Genomic DNA, 7,501 nt, shown 5'->3' on the forward strand with positions numbered 1-7,501 from the left:
CAATATTAAAAAAAAAAAAAAAAAAAATTAACAACACTTGTTGAACCCAGGATATTTTTATATCATTATCCATCTTTTTAATATTTTTCTTGTGTTTGTCTAATAAAATAATAAAGAATTTAATGTTTCATGAGAATTTGGGTCATTTGAATGATTTGGAATTTCTGATTAGCAGAATAGTATTGCTCTAATGAGGGGAGTACAAATGACTCTTGATGTACTGGATTGAGCAGTCTCCATTCAGGCTGAATTACGGATTGATGACTCGCACCTTGTAATCTTTTTTTGTTGTGTTTTTTCGGCCGCTCTCCGTAACATTAAACAGTCTAGTCTTGTTCATTTTGAGAGAGCGCTTATTGCAATTTCCCAACTGAACTTTGGAAAATAACATTTTTTGGATTTTCACATTGATTTCTCCAGAACATCAAACCAGAGGAATTGGCATCTTCAAAAAAGCGAAAAAGCAAACCTCCTCTGCAGACGCTGCATGAAATTTCATGAGAACCTGCGGCGGCATCTTAAGCGGGTCTGCATGAAAACCTCACCAGAAGCCGAGATTAGGAATGAAGTGGACACTGCAAGAGACAACCTGCACAAGATGGTGCAATCCCTGAGTGTCGTGCCATATGACGCCCTGAAGTGTGAAAACAGCCAATTTGAAAATCCACAGGACTTCTTTGTGGACTTCTTGGAGCGTTGCGGCTGCATCGTGACAGATAAGCCTGAACAGTATGTATGCCTCTTTACAATATTTCAGGGTTTTCCAACATCTTCACGCCTGGCCATTTTTTTGGCCCCCATCTTCTGAGAGCCAGAACTTTTTTAATCTTCCGTCAATCTTGCCACGTGAGGACTCGTTTTTTGAAGGACAAGTTGTACTTTTAAATGAAAACATAAGTTTTCCCATATAGTGTACTGAGAAACGGGTAAAAATTTCCCAGTGTGGAAAAATTGCAAAAAAAGTACAATTGCATGATTGTTTTTGGGATATTTTACTCACCGTGCTCACTATATGGTAACACTGATGTGTCAGTGTGATGCCTCAGGGCAACCATGAATATGGTTGTGAATTAGGCTGAGGTTCCACTTGCGCATGTGAATCAATATGCTAATGACCCTCAGCTCTGCTGCAAGCGTCAGCCAAGGGTCAAGAGATTGTGATCCGATCTTGTGATTGGATCACAGCTGCAGAGGAGAGAGGGAGGACCTTATCCCTCTACTCCACAGCCGGTCTCGATGCACCTATAGACTTTTATGGGTGCGTGTGAGCGTTTTGTTTTTTTCTCTTTGCTATGCCGATACGGCATGGGAAAAGAATCGTAGTTGGCTACGGCCCGAGTGCAACCCAAGGTTTTATCAGATTACACTTGATAATTGCAAGTAGAACTGAGCCGTTAAAGGGAACCAATCACCAGGATTCTCCTATATAAGCTAAAGCCAGTGCTATACTGGCACTATCAGACTGATTCTATACATACATTTAGTTCGGATGTTTAGGTTTTGAAATCTAAGAAAGTAAAGTTTATAAAATCAGCAGTCTCTTGAGTGACAGCAGCTGAGGATCAGATAATATCTGGGGGGAATTCATAGCTATCCCCTCTCCCTGTTAGAATTAGCATAATTATTATACAATTGATTTACTTTGACTTGCAGGACCTGTGTGAGGTCATACCCATGTGACCAGAAGGGGCGGGGCCTCCGCCAACAAAGCGGATACCAGGAAACATTTCTGTTGGCTGAGGCCCCGCCCCTTCTGGTCACATGGGTATGACCTCACACAGGTCCTGCAAGTCAAAGTAAATCAATTATAGAATACTTGTGCTAATTCTAAAAGAGGAGGGGATAATTATGAATACCCACCCAATATTATCTGATCTTCAGCTGCTGTCACTCAAGAAGCTGATGATTTTATAAATTTTACTTTCTTGGATTTCAAAACAGAAACATCAGAGCTGACCTCTACATGTATATGTAGACTCAGCCTGATAGTGCCAGTATATCACTGTATATATAGAATCAGCCTGATAGTGCCAGTATAGCACTGTATGTATAGAATCAGCCTGATAGCGCCAGTATAGCACTGTATGTATAGAATCAGCCTGATAGTGCCAGTATAGCACTGTATGTATAGCATCAGCCTGATAGCGCCAGTATAGCACTGTATGTATAGCATCAGCCTGATAGCGCCAGTATAGCACTGTATGTATAGAATCAGCCTGATAGCGCCAGTATAGCACTGTATGTATAGAATCAGCCTGATAGTGCCAGTATAGCACTGTATGTATAGACTCAGCCTGATAGTGCCAGTATAGCACTGTATGTATAGACTCAGCCTGATAGTGCCAGTATAGCACTGTATGTATAGAATCAGCCTGATAGTGCCAGTATAGCACTGTATGTATAGACTCAGCCTGATAGTGCCAGTATAGCACTGTATGTATAGACTCAGCCTGATAGTGCCAGTATAGCACTGTATGTATAGAATCAGCCTGATAGTGCCAGTATAGCACTGTATGTATAGACTCAGCCTGATAGTGCCAGTATAGCACTGTATGTATAGAATCAGCCTGATAGTGCCAGTATAGCACTGTATGTATAGACTCAGCCTGATAGCGCCAGTATAGCACTGTATGTATAGACTCAGCCTGATAGTGCCAGTATAGCACTGTATGTATAGAATCAGCCTGATAGTGCCAGTATAGCACTGTATGTATAGACTCAGCCTGATAGTGCCAGTATAGCACTGTATGTATAGACTCAGCCTGATAGTGCCAGTATAGCACTGGCTTTAGGTTATATACAAAAATCCTGGTAATTGGTTCCCTTTAAAACAGAATGTAATGATGTAGAACACTTAGGTGGGTGAGGGCAGACCCTGTAGAACTAGTAGTGCCTGTTGGCCATCTCTATGGCAGCCATCTTAGACACAGCTCAAGAAACTTCATTAAAAGGGGCTCATGGGACGCTATTAAAGGGTAGACTTTCATCAAAAATTGATTAGTGCTGTAATTCTTTTCACTGCATGCAACCACTATCGAGTAATTGATTTCATTTCTTTTTGGACATTGCTCTGGCTTAGTTTTGCCCATGTAACACTTATTCATTTACAATATGTTCTACAAATGTCCTTTCTTATGAAATTCTACTCCTGTCTCATGACCCCCTCTGCAATTGAAGGTTCTTGGGCCAAAACTAAGATGGCTGCCACGATAATGCCCTGCAACCCCTAAAGGGCCTTGACCAACCATCACATTAGTCTACAAAGTTATATATGTTCTTAATGTCATTTATAAATGAATTCATGCAGATTTTGCTTGTCTTCTTTAGGCTATCTGAAGATGAAGACCCGAGAAGTCTTCCTAATGTGCTCGAAGCAGCGAGGTAACAACTATTTTTACCAAATTTCTAAAAATATTTGTAACAGCTTTATAGTAAGGGAAGAGTCTGGTGTCGGTAATAACACCAATATTTTCCTGCCTCTTCCAGTTCAAGTGCCAATATGCCCCTGCGGATGAAGTTGACTGTGTCCGGATTTCACCAGAAGCACGACTTGCAATCCCCAATTTTATTCAGCTTTAAAGAATATTTGAAGAAAAAAAAATTTGCAGAAACAACCTTAGAACCGCTGGTAAGTGTGATTTTATACGTTTGCATGTATTTAATGAATCCCTACAGATGTGAGCCCTAATGTATGTGCTCCATTGTAGATACAAAACGTTTCCCGCTTCCTCTATTTTGTAAATCCGGATGAGATCACTGTGGACTTTATAAAGGACTTGAAGGTGACCAAAAAGTATTTCCGTACACTTGAAATGTTGAAGACGAAGGAAGAAACCATTAAAAAGCATATTGGTCACCTGCGGACTTTTACACATTTTGTGCTCTCGGACGACTACCCCAATGATATTGACGACGGAACAAAAGATGCCGTTAATCCCTTTGAGGAGACTCTAAAGATCATGGAAAAGAAGCTTCCTAAAGGCAGGAAGAGGAGGTGAGACGCTCACGTTTAGACTACAGCAGCAATATCAATCTGTACTATCATGGGAATGTAAAATGCCATAAAACATGGAAAAGGTGGATTTATCATAAGGAGTCTAGAATTAATTATTACTTGTGTTCCAGCCGTGCATGGCAGCAAAGTAATGCTTAGCTCTTAGCAGATTGGGCAATTCCCACCCCCCGCCATTCCCATATTATCTAATCTATTCAAAACATCCTATACTTGGTAAAGTGAGGTCATGCTCACACATGGAGTTAAGGCTACTTTACACGCTGCGATCTCGGTACCCGCCCCCATCTGTTGTGCGACACGGGCAAATCGCTGCCCGTGCCGCACAACATCGCGCAGACTCGTTACACATACTTACCTGCCCGGCGACGTCGCTGTGACCGGCGAACCGCCTCCTTTCTAAGGGGGCGGTCCGTGCGGCGTCACAGCGACGTCACTGAGCGGCCGCCCAACCCAATAGAAGCGGAGGGGAGGAGATGAGTGGCCGGAACATCCCGCCCACCTCCTTCCTCATAGCGGCCGGGTGGCAGGTAAGGAGAGGTTCCTCGTTCCTGCGGCGTCACACATAGCGATCGGCATCCCATTGAGTGAACATATATTTATTTGGGTTTAATTGTTTGTTTTGCTGAGTTTTTCTAATGGGACCACTGTCCGTTGCTCTATAGCAAAATCACGTTTTTTTGTTCTGTCTATTGTGGTTTTCTTTTGTGTTTTTTGTATGACCTTTTAGTGGCCATCATAGTGACCTCTGGTTGATATTAGATATGTTGGGCGGTTAATACTGAACTGAACCCAGCTAAGTAGAGTGTTTACTTTGGCGGCTTAGCGAGTTGTTTAAATAAGTGAAGGAAAAAACATTGTTTTGTCCTTTTTTAATATTTATATCAATAAAGGATGAGATTTTAATATGCTTTCTATATAACAAAGAATGCTAAATATACCTCATGGGCTAATAAAAAAAAATTAAGCTGTAACACCTTTTATCACCCACAGGTTGGACCCCGCGCCTCTCTCCATGGCTGATTGTTGGAAAGTGTTAACAGTGGCCAAACCGCACGTGACCAACATCTTCCGAAGAGCACACCTGAATGAGGAGCTGGATGACAAAGAGAAGACCCTGGCCTGTTACTACCTCCAGGCTGTTCTTGTGTATAAGCATCTACGTACGCCATCTGCAGCCCAAAATCTAATGGTAGGCTTCTTATAATGGCCAACGTGGCGTATTGCTGACAGATATGTTGCTTCACCACATCTTATGTCTCTTCTATGTTCCTCCTCTTATAGATAAAAGAATGGATTGAGCGGAAGACATTAGAGCTCGATGGACAGGTAGTAACCATTATAAAAACTGAAAAAAATATTATTATACTGCAGGATGAGGATGAGCAGGTGAGTGTTAAGACACACTGTGCTGTATGTTCAGGTTTCTGTCATTGGCAATTATATCTGTAACACAATCTTACCCTTTGACAGAATTTCTGCACATACTTTGAGAAGATAAGGCTGACTAAGCATGGAAATACGGTGCCTCAGTTCTTTGTGTCCTCCAATGGACAATGCATCGCGAACTCCGGCAGAGACATGGAGCGCTTGCAAGAGAAGTAAGTGTTAGGGTACCGTCACAATAAGCAACCCCACCAGCGATCTGACCAGGCAGGGATCGTTGGTGCGTCACTACATGGTCGCTGGTGAGCTGTCAATCAGGCAGATCTCCACAGAGATCAGCCACCAGCAACCTGTGTAACGACACTGTGCTTCATAACCATCGTACATATGGGGTTACTAAGCAAAGCGCTGTGCTTGGATACCCAATATGTACCTTGGTTACCAGCGTCCACAGCTGCCAGAAGTCTGCTCCCTGCACACGTAACCATGGTATACATCGGGTTCTAAGCAAAGTGCCTTGCTTGGATACCCGATGTGTACCTTGGTTACCAGCTTACCGCAGGCTGCCAGAAGCCGGCTCCCTGCACATTCAGATCGTTGGCTCCCGCTGTCAAACACAGCGATGTGTGCTTCACAGCGGGAGAGCAACGACCAAAAAAATGGTCCAGGACATTCAGCAACGACCAGCGACCTCACAGCAGGGGCCAGGTCGTTGCTGGATGTCACACACAGCGATATCGCTTGCAAGATCGCTGTTGCGTCACAAAAACCGTGACTCAGCGATGTCGCTTAGTGAGACGTGGCCTTTAAATGAGGCCCTCATTGTCTTATCTGCCAAGGATTTACCAAGGCTAATAAATGTTTTTATCCTCAGGTATCAGCTGCCCATAATATCAAGGAAGATGGCAATAAAAGTCTTCAAAAATTGGGCTGAGGAAAGTCTCTCACAGGCGGATAGAGATTTGGCTAACGCATATGTGCTCTATGACCAACGACCAGACAACGTCAACACATCTCAACTGGCTGCAGGAATGTTAATACTGACTACGCAGAAGGGAGAAAATCCAGCAGGAACCTCCGGGTAGGAGACCTAACTTTATCCACAGGCATCCTCAACATCCATCTGTTCATAGCTTGAAAGTTTATAATTTACCTTTTTAACTTAACAGATCTACAAAGACCAAGAGAAGGAGGATCAGAGAAGAAGAAAGCAGTGAGGGACAGACTGATGGGGAAGAGACGGAAGGCACGGGGTAGGAGAACTAGCTTTATCACCGGCAAGCCCAACATCCATCTTTTCATAGCTTTAAACTTTACTAATGCCTTGTAATGTAAGATTAGTACCAAAGCAATGGTTAAGGAGTCCAGTAGGGAACAGCACTATTTTCAGTTTATTACAACTGGCCATCTGTCTTTATAACTTTACAGAAGTTCCATTAGTATCAGAGGAGAAGAAAGCAATGAAGGCCAGACCGACGAGGAAGAAACCGACGAGGAAGAGACAAATAGACAGACCGGCAAGGCTCCAAAAGAGTTTCATTACAGCAGACTGCTGAATAAGTACCCTGTAGGACTGCACCACGAACCACCGTCCCTTCCCACCTGCAGGCGGTACACTGAGCGTTTTGCACAGTACTGTCGGGATAAATGGAGGCGGAAGCAGTACGATTTAAGGGTTTTAGATGCTGCTGGTAAGTTTTGGGGGGTTTTTTTGTCCCCCCTCCATCTCCCTTATTTTAATTAGAAAGCCGTCTAGTTGATGGCATTGTATTCCATGGGATGAGCTTCCTGAATATTGTAGGTTTGCCGAATATTTTACAGTATTTTTTTTTTTTCTTGTAGAGCATTTCAAGCAAATCCCTAACGTGAAAGATCTGAATAGTTATGTGAAAGCACAGCGTTGGTACCTCAATGTACCTGGCCTAGAAGATGTCCAACGTGCATGGAAACCTGGACCAAAAAAAGGGCCTAGAAAAGACCACAGTGACAAGCTTCACGCTTTGGTGCAATCACAAGACTGGAAAGGCCTAGTTATTGCAGATCCACCCAAAGGCCAAACACTTTACACCACTCATGGCTTTAAAAAAGGGGACATTGTTTGTG

The 7,501-nt window shown here is 43.1% G+C and overlaps 2 long non-coding RNA genes across 2 annotated transcripts; both read left to right on the top strand.

The window, feature by feature from the left end:
* The first annotated feature begins 694 nt into the window (after nt 1–694).
* LOC142243880 (uncharacterized) lies at nt 695–3,512 on the top strand. The gene is made up of 3 exons (XR_012724409.1): nt 695–729; nt 3,328–3,381; nt 3,487–3,512. It is a non-coding gene; the product is annotated as an uncharacterized LOC142243880 (long non-coding RNA).
* A 2,789-nt stretch (nt 3,513–6,301) lies between these two features.
* Nucleotides 6,302–7,090, top strand: LOC142243881 (uncharacterized). Its single transcript, XR_012724410.1, has 3 exons — nt 6,302–6,479; nt 6,568–6,651; nt 6,827–7,090. It is a non-coding gene; the product is annotated as an uncharacterized LOC142243881 (long non-coding RNA).
* The last annotated feature ends 411 nt before the right edge of the window (nt 7,091–7,501 follow it).

Source organism: Anomaloglossus baeobatrachus, chromosome 6, assembly GCF_048569485.1.
Source record: "Anomaloglossus baeobatrachus isolate aAnoBae1 chromosome 6, aAnoBae1.hap1, whole genome shotgun sequence".
Taxonomy (NCBI): Eukaryota; Metazoa; Chordata; class Amphibia; order Anura; family Aromobatidae; genus Anomaloglossus; species Anomaloglossus baeobatrachus.